General features: G+C 46.6%; 1 protein-coding gene across 1 annotated transcript in view; it reads left to right on the top strand.

Annotated features, from left to right (window-relative positions):
• Positions 1 to 14,547, top strand: part of LOC310825825 (uncharacterized protein) — a 91,771-nt gene that overhangs the window by 73,013 nt on the left and 4,211 nt on the right. Inside the window, exon 3 of the mRNA XM_083699646.1 lies at positions 7,006 to 7,178. The gene's annotated coding sequence lies outside the window, so the exon portion shown is untranslated. The remainder of the gene's footprint in view (positions 1 to 7,005; positions 7,179 to 14,547) is intronic.

A 14,547-nucleotide genomic window follows, 5' to 3' on the forward strand; every position in this document is an offset into this window, starting at 1 on the left:
AACAGAACTTCATCCCTGCCCCTGCGTGTTCTGAAGAAAACTTAAAATACTGTAATTTAACAAGGATTTCCCCCCCAAGCCTTATTGCAAGACGGGGAAGAAGGGGCTGTAGGTACGAGGGAAGTCTCCTGGTGGGTACCATGTTCACTCATGAACCCCATGGAGCAACCCCAGAGCTCCTGCTTGTTCTGGGGTTTGGAGAAGATAGTTCTTTTTCATAGTCCCAGAGGTTTCTATTCAGTCATGCTGCTAGGGAGTTTTCCTACCAGAGGACCACAGTGCATATTACCATAATACTGATTTTACTGTTATTTCTGCTTTTACTGTCATGGACTGGCTGGGTTCGGGGGGGAGGAGGCACCAGCCGGGGGACCCACAAGGGAAGAAGGCTCAGAGCCTGGGGGCTGGTGGTGGGATGGCAATGAGCAGAAAGAGGGAGAAAAGGGAGCAGAACAGGAGGGGAGGTGTTGCAAGCTGAGGAGGAAACCGGGTTTGGTGAGCAGGAAGAGGCTGGGGCAGATAGCAGTTCACGCTCAGAGGGAGGAGAGGAGGGGGGCAGGAGACTGAGAGGAGGCCATCAGCTGAAGCATCCAGGGAGACTCCCCCTCCTGCTGCGACCAGCTCCCCTCTCCCCTGGTCTCCTAGAGCACACAAGAGAAACCCGGTTCAGACCCCATGATCCTGCACATGATATTAAGAGGGTGTTTACCTGCCCCCCAACATGCATCACTTTAATCTCGTTGACAATGAACTGTATTTTCAGCCCAATCACCCCGTTGGAGAGCTCTTTTAGGGGCTCCTTGCAATCTCTCTTTGTTTGAACAACCCTGGACAATTTACTGCCACAGCAAACTTTGCCCCCTCCCTGCTCACTCCTAACTCTCTCCCCCCATCCTTCTGTGCTGTGGAGGGAACCCTGCAGGAAAGATATGGAGTGGTGGTGGGGAAATTGTTATCAGCTCTCCCACTGGTTCGGTAGTGATGCAACCGTTCTTAGGATATGCACGGTGTTGTTGTTCTCGGGGTTGAGTTGCAGCATTTTCCCAATTTCCCGACATCGACGGTGTTATCTGAATTGCTGGGACCATCGGGGGGGGGGGGGTCAAAGACAATTAAATCTACCTCTGGCTTTCTGTGTGTCACATTTCCCTTGGGAGGAGCGTCACTTGGCATTGGCTGATCAGAAATTCTGGATCTGCCAAAGTCGTAATGGAGTGTCCTATCATTGAATTTTCTAGATTGGGCTGGCGTTCTTTGTGTGTTGGGCCTTTTTTGCTCTGATGTTTTCCTCTCCAAGGGAGTGTTACGGCTGGGTTCACCACATGTATCCATCTTTGACGGCCCTTCCAAATAAATCATGGCCCTATGGTGAAAGCCCTTCGGCAGAGATGGCGTTGGTTGCTTGGGGTCAGTCCGGCAGAAAGAAAAGCAAAGCCTACTCCAAGGGAAGCCGCTCCAGCTTCCAGCCCATCTGCTCCCACAATGGCTGAAGAAGAATTGCCCTTTGGGAATGGCGGAGCTGAATGGAAGCAGGCGAGGAAGCCCCACAATCGCTCCTGCTGGAGGAATAGGGGCACTGACCCCAATACTCAAAGGTGATGCCCACTTCTGGAATCTGGGAAGAAATTCTCCCCACACTGGTCACATGTGGGGCTCACTTGCCAGAGCCACCTGGAGGGCCTGCCAACAATTCCCATCATCCCTAGTCTTGCTAGCTTGGTATGGTGGGATCTGTAGTCCAAAAACAGCTGGTGACCCAAATTTGGGAAACCCTGTTCTCCCTGAAGGACAAAGGAGGATTCACTTGCATCTGAACATCAGGCAAGTTCTGTAGGGTCAGGCCCTGTCTTCTCAGGGGCCCAGCAGGGGCCTCTTCTGGGAAGCCCACCGGCAGGAATGAGCCCCAGAGAAGGGGGGAGGCACATTTCTTCTAGGGACACATTTCTGGGGTCCCCACGGTGCCCCCCAGCCTGGCTCCACTCTTCCTGGGCAGCTGCGTTTTGTTTCGCTGCAGGTGAGCCGGCCACGTGTAACGTGGGGCTCTTAAAGGAACTGGGGGCGGGCGGAGGGACTAGAGCTTCCCCGCACTTGGAAAGGACCAGTAGAAGCGGAGGGGAGGCAGGCAACAGGAGGGCGATGGGGAGGAACCAGTGAGAAGGAGCTTCTGGAGCCTGGGCAGCCCCCTCCCCGCCTGATCCCTGAAGGTTTCCCGAGACCCTCCCCTTTTCATTTCAAGGACTGGGGGACCTCAGCATCCCGGGGTTGCTTTGCTCTGGGGTGGGGGGTCCTATTTTGTTTGCTGAGGGCAGGAGTCACAATCCTGTCACATTGTGTTGTGTCAGGCTTTTAGGTAGGGGGGTGAGGCTCAGGTGAGAAAGAGTTGAGAAGGAAAATATCCCGGGGTGCGGATTTCCTCCGCTGCCCATCTCCTCAGGGTGCCACTCCCCGGGGGTCTCTCCGGTCAGCAGAAGAAGGAGAATCCAGCCAAGTTAAAGATGCAAACGACGGGCAGTTGACCTGATCTTTATGTGTTGCAACAAGGTTCAAACACACCAAACGTAGGAACCCCGAGAAGATGGTTGCATGGATTTTTAAGACCTCTCCCCATTTCCCACAATACATTTCACAATACATTTTCTTTGATACATCACAGATTTGTCACAAAGTAGGAGTCTTTGGCATTCAGAAACACGAGCCCGTCACCCACTCCTGTCAACAACCCCAGTTTCCCATGCCTTTTAACTACCCTCTTCCAATAAGAACCATAATAGTATTTACAGATCCCCCCCCCAGCTGCAAGGCTTTCCTGGGCTTCTCCTTTGGAAGTATCAGGATCCTCCTCCTCCTCCTCCTCTAATCCGGCTTCTGTTCCGGGAATAAGGGAGGGGTGAGCCTCCTCCCAAACTGCCTAATTCTCCCAGAAGTGGCTCTTCTACGCCGGATTGCTGCTCTGCGCATTGCTCTAGGGGAGCGCCCTTTCGGAAAGTGGAGGAGGGGCGGCAGGGGATCCCCCCTCCCAAACATTGATGTTGCATCAAAGGAAATGAGAATCGGGATCGAGGACTGTTACGGAAAATTCCGGGTGCAGAGTTAGCCTGCCACCCAGCTCGTCGGACTAAGTCCGCGGGTCCTAGCGGAAGAAAATGAGCTCAGCCGGAAACAGGAGCAATATGCGGAGATCCAAGGTTTATTGCGCAACAGGTTCAAGACGAGATTGAACCCCGAGAGTGGGGCGACATAAACTTTTTAAAGTTCCCTCCAAGTCCCAGAATACAGTGCAAGAAACGTCATGAATACATTATGGGAAGGTTGGGTTTCACGGATTACATCACGAATATATTACAGAAAGGTGGGGTTACGCGGATTAGCATTCTAAGGAAGGGAGGGGGAAATATGCAGAGTGAGAGATATGCATAGATAAACACTTCCTGAGTACCGGTGATGGCAAAACAATAGTCCAGATATGCATCGTCTGCCACCTGGCATTGCCCGGAGGAAGGGCTTGGCAGAATGATCTGACAGGATTAGGGTCTTCCTGAGTACGTGACATGCCGCTTTGGGGGTTATGGAGGTAGGGGTAGCATCATGGAGTCCAGAGGGAACTGAGTTGAACAACGCCAAGATGGAGGAAATCGGAGTTATGGTTGATTTTATATTAATTTCCAAAGTTTCAGTGCTTTGCCGGTCAAGTGTGTATTGAAGATCGGAAAAGGAAATGAAATGGATACATTGTAGCAAGAGTTTGACAGTTTTACGAGGTCACTGGTTTCGGTTCCATTCTTCTCGCAGCGGGGAGCCGTCAGCAACTTGTCAAGAGGTTAAATGAGGTGTGCAGGAGCTCACTGAGCTAGCTTCTGCAGGGCGAATGCATGGTTCTGATTGGATAAAGCGCGGCCATTACAGTGAATGGAGGATACAATTCGACACGGTCTACTCACGTTAGAAATGGAGCGAGAGGGAGGCTTAGGAAAGATGGTGGGCTTATTTCGCCCGTATAGAGAGAGGGAAAACCCTTTTATTTATAAGGCCAGGGGTATAGTGTGGTGCTTGTGTAACGGGGTGGGGTTGAGGGTCAGGGCAGAGCTGGGCGCCGTCGAGGTCATCGCCTCGGACCCTTTGGTGGGCGGTGGAGGGGTGAGGAAATGTACCCCCTCCTTCCATATCAAGGACAAAGAGGTAAAGGGGTCACGGGGGGGGGGAGACGGGAGAGAAGGACCCAGAGAGGGACTCCGCGCCAGCTCCCCAAAGCGCCTTCCGTGGGCCCCACTGGCAGGGCCTGGATCCCTGCACACCTGCAGCGAAGGGGGCTTTCCTCGGCAGGGGTGGACATGGGGCACCCACCCACGGGGTCCCACGAGGACTCCCTGGCCCCGTTTCCCCCGCGCAGGCATCCCTGGGGCCCTGTGCGCTCCGCGCGGAGAGAGACAGGCCGTGAAAGGGTTAACGGGCGTGAGAGACGCCTAGATAGAGACCCCCCTGTCCCTCCCCATCTCGTCTTGGGGGGCCCCTCCGGGTGGAGAGATGGGTCGTGCATGGCGAGGGGTGAGCCGCGCCAAAGGGGCATCTGGGTACAGGGGAGACTCCGGGAGAGAGGGAGGGGGCCAAGAGTGGGGGGAGCCGGGGGGAGGACGGAGGGGAGCATCCCTGGGGCAAGGAAGCAAAGCACTGGCGGGGGGCGGGGAAGGAAGACCAGTCTTTGGGGAGACATCTCTATCGTGCGCCCACGAGGAATCTCCGAAGGGGCCGGCTCGGCTTCTCCCTCCCACCCAAGAATCGACCCCCCCTTCAAGGAAACCAGAGAGGGATCCCTGGAAAGTGGGGGGTCCAGTCCCCCCACCCCTTCCTTCCTGCAACCTCCATCCTTTTCCCACCCCGTAAGCCCCTGCCCTGTCCAGACGCAGTGATTCTGCCCAGTCCAACCATTATTCGCCCTGGAGAGGAGAGGAAATTCCAAGAGGAAGACGGGAGGGGGGAGGCCTTCTCAGAAGCGGCTCTTGGTTTCCGCAATCCCACCCAGGAAGCAGCCAGAAGCCTTTTCCTCTCTCTCAGGCTTCCATCTTTAAGTGTCTTTTCCACTGCCTGCTTCATTGAGGATGAGGATAATGTACACCTGTCATCAGAAACAGGGGTGCAGAGTCCATGGAATGGCTCGCAGGATGGATATAGAAGTTGTACCTCAAAAGAATTTCTGTTCCTCTTCTTTTTGGTAGGCAGTGTCAGAGTGACTGACAAGCTGAGATACAATCCTTCAGCAACCTCCCCAGTCATAAAACCCATTTTCATGGTAGACAGTGCCTGTGGCTGGAGGCTCTACATACAAGGTGTGCCTATACAGGCCAAAGACTGCCAGTATTAGCACCGGTGAGGTGTGAGACCTCCTCAAATTTATAGACTGTATGTGAATGAGAAGTTGTGGGTGAGATTACAGATAATGGCATCCCTGTGATTTTCTCCCCTCATAACATTTCGTGAGCTCATATTGCAGAATGAATTCCAAAATAACTGCAAATAACCACAAGAAAATAATAATAATAATAATAATAATAATAATAATAATAATAATAATAATATGGAGTGGAGACGTTCCTTCATGTCTACATACCCGAGGCTGTTTAGGGCTTTAGGTTGCAGATCTTCCTCCTCCACAATGATCTCCAGAGCAAGTCCAACATACAATTAGCAGAGGAGGAAAAAACGCTCAGAGACAGCAAAAAAATTCCTTCAGCAAATAAATTTGTGACTGAAGGCATAAAAGGATTCTGTGCCTGAAAAATGCAACCACAGCAATTTAAAGGTCATCACCAACAATGTGAATTGTGCTCAGAAATGTACTGGGAGTCAGTGACTATCCTTTAGGACTGGTGTTATGTTGTCTCAGCGGCTGCTCCCATTCTGTTGTCTAGCTAACACATTCTGGATTAGTTGCAGTTTACGAGTCACCTCCAAAGGTAGCCTCATGTATCACATGGCAATAATCCAAGCAGGAGATCAGCAGAGCATGCACCACTCTGGTGAAATAGTCGACAGGCTGGTAGGGTCTCATCCTGCGTACCAGATGGAGCTGGCTGACAGCTGCCCTGGACACAGAACTGACCTGCGCCTCCATGGACAGCTGTGAGTCCAAAATGATGCCCAGTCTGCGCACCTGGACCTTTTGGGGCACAGTTATGAACTGGAGAAAGAGAGGGCCTGTTAATGGAAAGGGGGGCAGGGGACCCCCAAAAAACATCGATTTTGCAGGAAAGGAAATGAGAATCGGGAGTGAGGACAAAGAGGTCGCGGGGGGGGGTAGAGGGGAGAAAGGATCCAGAGAACCCCTACAGTTCTCCTGGCAGGGCCTGGATCCCTGAATATGTACTGCGAAAGGGGCTTTCCTTGACAGGGGTAGACATGGGGCGCCCACCCACGGGGTCCCACGAGGACTCCCTGGCCCCGTTTGCCCCGCACAGGCATCCCTGGGGCCCTGTGCTCTCCGCGCAGAGAGAGGCAGAACATGAAAGGGTTAACGGGTGCGAGAAACGCCTAGATAGAGACCCCCCTGTCCCTCCCCATCTCGTCTTGGGGGGCTCCTCCGGATGGAGAGATGGGTCACGCATGGCGAGGGGTGAGCCGCGCCAAGGGGGCCTCTGGGTGCAGGGGAGACTCCGAGAGAGAGGGAGGGGGCCAAGGGTGGGGGGAGCCGGGGGAGGACGGAGGGGAGCATCCCCGGGGCAAGGAAGTGAAGCACTGGCGGGGGGGGGAGGAGACCAGTCTGTAGGGAAACGTCTCCATCGTGCGCCCACAAGGAAAGCGGCTCTTTGTTCACGCAATCACACCCAGGAAGCAGCCAGAAACCTTTTCCTCTCTCTCAGGCTTCCATCCTAAAGTGTCTTTTCCACTGCCTGGTTCATTGAGGCTGAGGATAATGTACACCTGTCATCAGAAACAGGGGTGCAGAGTCCATGGAATGTCTCTCACGATTGATATAGAAGTCAAAAGCATTTCTGTTCCTCTTATTCTTTGCAGGCAGTGTCAGAGTGACTGACAAGCTGAGATACAACCCATCAGAAACCGATGACAGCAACTGCATGAATCTTCCCAGTCAAAGGACCCATTTTCTTGATAGACAGTGCCTGTGGCTGGAGGCTCTACATACAAGGTGTGCCTATGCAGGTCAAAGACTGCCAGTATTAGCACAGGTGGGGTGTGTGACCTTCCCAAATTTACAGACTGTATGTGAATGAGAGTTTGTGGGTGGGATTATCGTTTACGACAACCCTGTGATTTTCTCCACCCATAACATTTTGTGATCTGATTTCGCAGTACAAATTCCAAAATAACTGCAAAAAATCACAAGATGATAAGAATGATTGTAGTATTTATACAATGTAGTCCATCTGCATATGTATATGTAGTCCATCTGGTTGGGCTTCCCCAGCCACTCTGGGCAGCTTCCAGTACACATAAAAGACAGTAAAACTAAAACATCAAACATTAAAAACCTCCAGATACAGGTCTACCTTCTGCTATCTTCTAAATGTCAGATAGTTGTTCATTTACTTGACCTCTGAAGGGAGGGCGTTCCACAGGGTGGGTGCCACCACCCAGAAGGCCCTCTGCCTGGTTCCCTGTACCCTCACTTTTTGCAGGGAGGGAACCAGCAGAAGACCCTCAGAGGAGGACCTCAGTGTTCAGAGTGAAGGATGGGGGTGGAGACGCTCCTTCAGGCCTACAGGGCCGAGGCTGTTTAGGGCTCTAGATCACAATTCTTGCTCCTCCATAACGATCTCCAAGACTGACGTATAGTTAGCAGAGTAGGAAAAAACACTCAGAGGCAGCAAAAAATTCATTCAGCAGAGAAATTTAGTACTGAAGGCAAAAGCTAGCAAAAACATAACTTACAGTAAAACCCTAACTTGGTATATCAAAACAGCACTCATGTAAGAAACACACAAGCAGAGTAGAGAATAGCAGAATAGGAAGTGGGGCCAGGCGCCTTTCTTTTTTTTTTTTTAATTTAAAAAAAATATTTATTTATACAACAAGAAAAAACAAGAAAACACACACACACACACAAAAACCACAAGTATCAAATTACACACAAATTACAAAAATAACCATAGACGCATAATTTTCTTGACAAACAATAAAACATCTATTGGTCTTAACACTAAAGACCCAACTTCCCGTCTATTCCATATTTCAAGTTCAAATTACTTATTGCCAATACACATTTTTTTCATAATTAAACTTATTCTCAATAAATCTAATTTCTTCTCTCTACCTAGCAACTATTACTGAAGTTCCTCGAATGCTGCAACAGAATTTAAACTACTATATTTATTTTTCAGATATTCTTTGAAAACCTCCCATTTAGAAACAAATTCCTGTTTGGATTTATTCTTTATTTTTTCTGATAAACCATCTAATTCGGCATATTCTGTCAGCTTTTGGATCCAATCTTGTATAGAGGGGATTTCATTACTCTTCCATTTTGCTGCGATCAAAACTCTTGCTGCCGCCGTCGCATATAAAAAGATACCCTTCCTCTTTTGTGGAATATCCAAATCTGTTATTCCCAGGAGGTAGGCCTCTGGTTTTTTATTGAATGAGATCTTTAGCATTTTTTGCAGTTCTGCATGTATACTCTCCCAGAATACCTGTATTTTCCTACATGTCCACCACATATGGTAGAATGTTCCTGAGTCTCCGCATCTCCAACAATTGCTTGACACATTTTTATACATTTTTGAGAGTTTCCATGGTGTTAGATACCATCGATGTTGCATTTTTTGAAAGTTCTCTCTAATCGTGTAACAATTTGTGAATTTCCAATTGATCTTCCATAAATTTTCCCATTGGGCCATGGTTATTGAATGGCCAAAATCCTGAGACCACCTCACCATTGCCACTGTTACCTCCTCCTCCTTGACTGTCCAGTCAAGGAGGAGTCGGTAAGTTTTGGAAAGAGTTTTTCTTTTAGAATTTACAAGATCAGATTCGAATCGGGAAGTTTCTACTGAGAACCCCTTTTGTTTGTCAGATTTAAATTTTTCAAATAACTGATGGTATTGGAACCAGTCTGAAATGTGTTCTCTTATTTCCTCAAATTTTTTAAATTTTATTTGGTTATTTTCATTTTTTAGAAGTATTTTATATGTTGGCCAGCTTTCCTGAGTATTTTTCCGTTTTACTGCTATGGCTTCTACTGGAGAAGTCCACCACGGGACTTTAGGCTCCATCAGGTTTTTATATTTTTCCCATACAGCAAAGAGTGACTTTCTTATTATATGGTTGGTAAAATTTTTATGAATTTTCGCTTTTCCATATATTAGGTAGGCGTGCCATCCCCAACGATTGTCAAAACCTTCCAGGTCCAGGAGGTCCGGATCCTGCAATGTGCACCAATCTTTTAACCAGGTGAAACAGGCTGCCTCATAATAAAGTTTTAGGTCGGGTAGGGAAAAGCCTCCTCTCTCTTTTATGTCTATTAAGATCAGGTGTTTAATACTGGGTTTCTTCCCTTCCCACAAAAATTTGGAAATTTCTCTTTGCCATATCTTGAGACAACCTGCTTCACCAAGTATCAGAATCATTTGAAATAAAAAGATTAATTTTGGAAGCACATTCATCTTTATAATGGAAATCCTACCCAGAAATGTTAATTTTAGTTTACTCCAGGTTACCAAGTTTTTTTCTAATCTCTAGCCAATTTTGGTGTAATTATCCTGAAATAAGTTAATGTTCTTGGGGGTGATCCAAATACCCAAGTATTTCGCTTTGGAAGAGATTTTCAAGCCCAATATTTTTTCTAAGTCGTCCTTTTCTTCTGCGGTTACATTTTTAACAAGCATTTTTGTTTTTGTAATATTCAGCTTAAAGCCTGCCACTTCTCCAAATTCTTTAATCAGTTCCAGCACTCTTTTCAGACTTTCTTCAGGGTTTTCAGTCATAACGAGTAGATCGTCCGCGAAAGCTTTAATTTTATATGTTTTGTTTCCCAGAGTGATGCCTTTAACAAGCTGATCCCTTCTTATCTGATTGTTCAATACTTCCATCACCAAGATTAATATCAGTGGAGACAGTGGGCAGCCCTGTCTGGTTCCCTTGTTTATTTTGCACTCCTCAGTAATTCTTCCGTTGGTGATAAATTTTGCATATTGTTCTGAGTAGATGGCATTTATTCCTTTACAAATATTTTCTCCCAGTCCGATTTCTTCCATTATTTTTTTCATAAACTTCCAGGACACGTTATCAAAAGCTTTTTCAGCGTCTACCAACATAATAGCTGCTGGTTTATCAATTTTAATATCCAAATATTCTAATACATTAATCACACATCTAATATTGGATTGCATAAATCGTCCGGGAAGAAATCTGGTTTGATCTTTATGAATTATCTCTTTCAGCACCATTTTTAATCTATTTGCAAGAATGTCTGCAAATATCTTGTAATCGTTATTTAGCAGTGCAATGGGTCTGTAATTGGCCATGTTTGAGTCTTCTGTTCCTTGTTTATGGATAAGAGTAATAAAGCTGTCCTTCCAGGTTTTCGGAAGTTTTCCATTTGCCAGAATATTATTCATTAGGTCTTTCATGGGAAGAAATAATGCTTGTTCTAACTTTTTATAGTAATTAGCTGGAAGACCATCTGGGCCCGGTGTCTTTCCTAATTTTGATCTCTGTATAGCTTGTTGCACCTCCATAGCTGTTATTGGTGAGTTCAAAATGTCAGTTTTTTCCTTAGGTATTATTGGTAGTTTATTTTTGCCCAGATAATCAATTATTTTTTCCAGAGTCTCTGGACCTTCATTATATAGATTTCCGAAAAAACTAGCAAAGTTTTTACTAATTTCCTTAGGTTCTTGAATCCATTTGTCTTCAATTTTAATTTTATTGATAATTCTATCTTCTTTTTTCTTCTTTAATTCCCAGGCCAGAAGTTTACCAGGTTTATTTGCAAACTCAAAGTTTCTATGTCTCAACCATTTTATCTTCCATTCTATCTCTTCATTTATTATCATGGAGAATTGCGTCTGTAAGATTTTTATACTTTGCTTAATTGGTTCATCATCTGGTTTTTGGAAAAGGATCCTTTCCTTTTTTCTAATTTCCTCCCAGATCTCCATTTTCTTCTTCTCCTTTATTTTCCTTTGGAATGCGTTTTGTTGTATAAAGAAGCCTCTTATGACGGCTTTACCCGCGTCCCAAACCGTCTCTAGATCTACTCCTTGATTTAAATTAAACTTAAAATATTCTTCTAAGATTTGCTTGGCCTTCTGTACAATTTTTTCATCATTTAGCATACTCTCATTAAGTTGCCACCTTTCAACCTTTTCTTCTTTTCCTTTAAAGTTAACCCAGACCGCGCTGTGGTCAGAAATTGTCCTTGGGTGGATTTCTGCTTTTGTAATATTATTTAATAAATCCTTTGTTGTCCAGATCGCGTCGATTCATCACGCCAATTTATGTGGCTCTGAGTAATGTGTAAATTCTTTCTCTGTTGGGTTCTTAAATCTCCAAGCGTCGAACAAATTCAGGAGTTCTATTAATTGGAAAAATGTAGTTGGGAGTTTGTTCTGCCTCTTTTCTTTCTTCTTTATTGTCCTGTCCATGTTTGGATTGACTACTCCATTAAAATCTCCTAATAGTATAATTTTCCCCCCTATATATTCTATGACTTTTTCTTCCAGGAATTGATAGAATTCGGATTTTCTTTCATTTGGTGCATAGATTCCAATAACTATCACTTTTTCATTATTGATCTTAACCTCTATAATCACTGTTCGGCCTTTTTCATCATTATAAAGCAGTTTTGGCTCCAGCTGAGGTTTTACATAAATTACCACCCCTCTCTTTTTTTCTTTACTTGATGCAATAAACTCAAGCCCCAATCTCTTATTTATTAATACTCTTTTATGTTTTTCCGCTACATGAGTTTATTGCAGACAGATTAGATCATATTTTTGCTTAACCAGAATATGTTCCACCTTGTTCCTTTTTGATTTTTCATTTAAACCATTTACATTCCAAGTAATAAATTTATAATCCATACTTTATTTCTTATGATATGTCAACAGGTTTAAAAAAATAATAAAAAAATTACACATTCAAGGCCTCAGTATAATTTAATAAATTCCCTTCTTAGATCTGTCTCCTAACTCTCAACTGTTTGTTCAATATCCTCTGATTCTCCCAACAATTGCCGTTTTCCTCCGAGGTCTTTTCGGTACTTTCTCCAGAACTTGTCTACGTCTAATGCCGACAGGCACTTTCTACGTTTCCCTTTGAAGAAAAAAGAGATGCCTTCCGGGTACTCCCACCGATAGTCCACTGCCTTTGCCTTTAATGCCTCGGCCAGAGGTCTATAAGCTTCTCTCTTTTTTATCAACCGATTTGGAATAATCTTGTGGACGATAATATCATTTCCTTCTGATTGAAATTTCTTCTTGTTACTAGCTTGTAAAATTCTGTTTCTGAAATCCATAGAGTTAAAAGAGACTAAACAATCAGCCGGCCAGTTGTTTACTTTTGCTACATTAGATTTGACTCTGAATGCTTTTTCTATTTTTTGTGCTACTTCTGCTTCTTCTAGGTCTAACCAAGCTGCTAGCTCTTTGGAGATTTTTTTCTCAGTTGTTTCCTCTGCGTCCTCCGTTAGTCCTCTGAATCTTAGGGTATTCTCCCTTCTCTGCATTTGCATCACACAGAGTAAAACCACCAGAACCTTCTTGAACCAATAGACTAGGAATGATGTGTATACATTAGATCAACACTTTTCTTTTTTTGAAAAATGCAGCCATGACACTTAAAGGTCAGCACCAACAGTGTGAATTGTGCTTGGAAACGCACTGGAAGCCAGGGAAGATCCTTTAGGACCAAAGATATGTGGTCTTGGCGGCTGCTCCCAGTTACTAGTCCAGCTGCCGCATTCTGGATTAGTTGCAGTTTTTGGGTCACCTTCAAAGGTAGCACCATGTAGAGCGCATGGCAGTGGTCCAAGCAGGAGATAACCAGAGCATGCACCACTTTAGTGAGATAGTGTGCAGGCTGGTAGGGTCTGCCTGCCACCTGTCCCACAGGGACAGCGTTTCTGTCTTGTCAGGATTCAACCTCAATCTGTTAGCCACCATCTATCCTCAGACCACCTACAGGCACCAACACAGGGCATTCACTGGTTCATCTTCACTGGTTCCAATTTAAAAGAGAAGAGCTGGGTATCATCCACATGCGTGTGAACACCAGCCAAAACTCCCCCAGCGGCTTCATATAGATATTAAAAAGCATGGGGAGAGGACAGAGCCCTGAGGCACCCCGCAAGTGAGCACCCAGGGGCCTGAACACTCATTCCCCAACACCACTTTCGGGACATGGCCCAGGAGGAAGGATGGGAACCACTGTGCAGCAGTGCCCCCAGCTCCCCTAGAGGGTCCAGAAGGATACCATGGTCAAAGGTCTCCAAAGCAGAGATTTACCAGAACCAGGAAAGAGCTTTCCCCTTGGTCTCTAGCCCATTGGAGATCATCAACCAGCGCAACCAGGGTAGTTTCTGTCGTATGATGAGGCCTGAATCCCAATTGGAAGGATAATGGTGGCAGAAGCTTTTCTGGTCCTGCACCCCCAAAAGCTCCAAGCACAAGACTTTCATTAGCTTTGAAGGGGCCATCGGATGCTTGGTGGTCTTTTCTTCAAAAGACAAATATTTCGAATACTTGTACAGTGACGTCCGCTGTGGGCTAAACCATGCACGTGATGGGGCCTGGCCATAGCTTGTGGGTATACATCGGCTTTCCGTGTTCCTGCAGTGCACCAAAAATCAGTTTACATAATCGGCTGTCCTCGGATAGCGAGGGCTAACCTCAGACTCACTGTGCACATTTGCAAGGTTGAAGAGGCTTAGAAGAGAGCCAGCAACCTCTGGCAAGATCTGGAGCTCTTGCACCCCCAAATTAATGCTCCTGGGTTAAACCACTGAGCCTAGGGCTTGCTGATCAGAAGGTTGGCGGTTCGAATCCCCACGACTGGGTGAGTTCCCGTTGCTTGGTCCCTGCTCCTGCCCACCTAGGAGTTTGATAGCCTGTCAAAGTGCAAGTAGATTAATAGGTACCACTCCAGCGGGAAGGTAAACAGCGTTTCCGTGTGCTCCTCTGGTTCACCAGAAGAGGCTTAGTCATGCTGGCCACATGACCCGGAAGCTGTACACCGGCTCCCCGGCCAATAAAGCGAGATGAGCGCCGCAACCCCCGAGTCGGCCATAACTGGACCTCATGGTCAGGGGTCCCTTTACCTTTTTATGATGTAAATAGTGCTTCGTTTTCCTTGTTCGACATTGGAGAGAGCTTGATACACAAGTCTGAGTTCATCCCTCCCCCTGAAACTGCTGTGTTAGCAGCACTGCCTGGACAGTGTGTTTGGGGGTCCTGGGCTGCCTAGACAACAAGACCCCCTTCTCAGCCTGGCTTATATGGTCCCAAGGAAAGCAGAGCAGTACGTTAGGCACCAGCTTGGCTGCAGGAGTGGCTGGAAGGAGGTGTGCAGGGCACCATCCAACCCTCTTAGAGACTCCAA

This window comes from Podarcis gaigeae, assembly GCF_964106915.1.
Source record: "Podarcis gaigeae genome assembly, chromosome: 10".
Lineage (NCBI taxonomy): Eukaryota > Metazoa > Chordata > Lepidosauria > Squamata > Lacertidae > Podarcis > Podarcis gaigeae.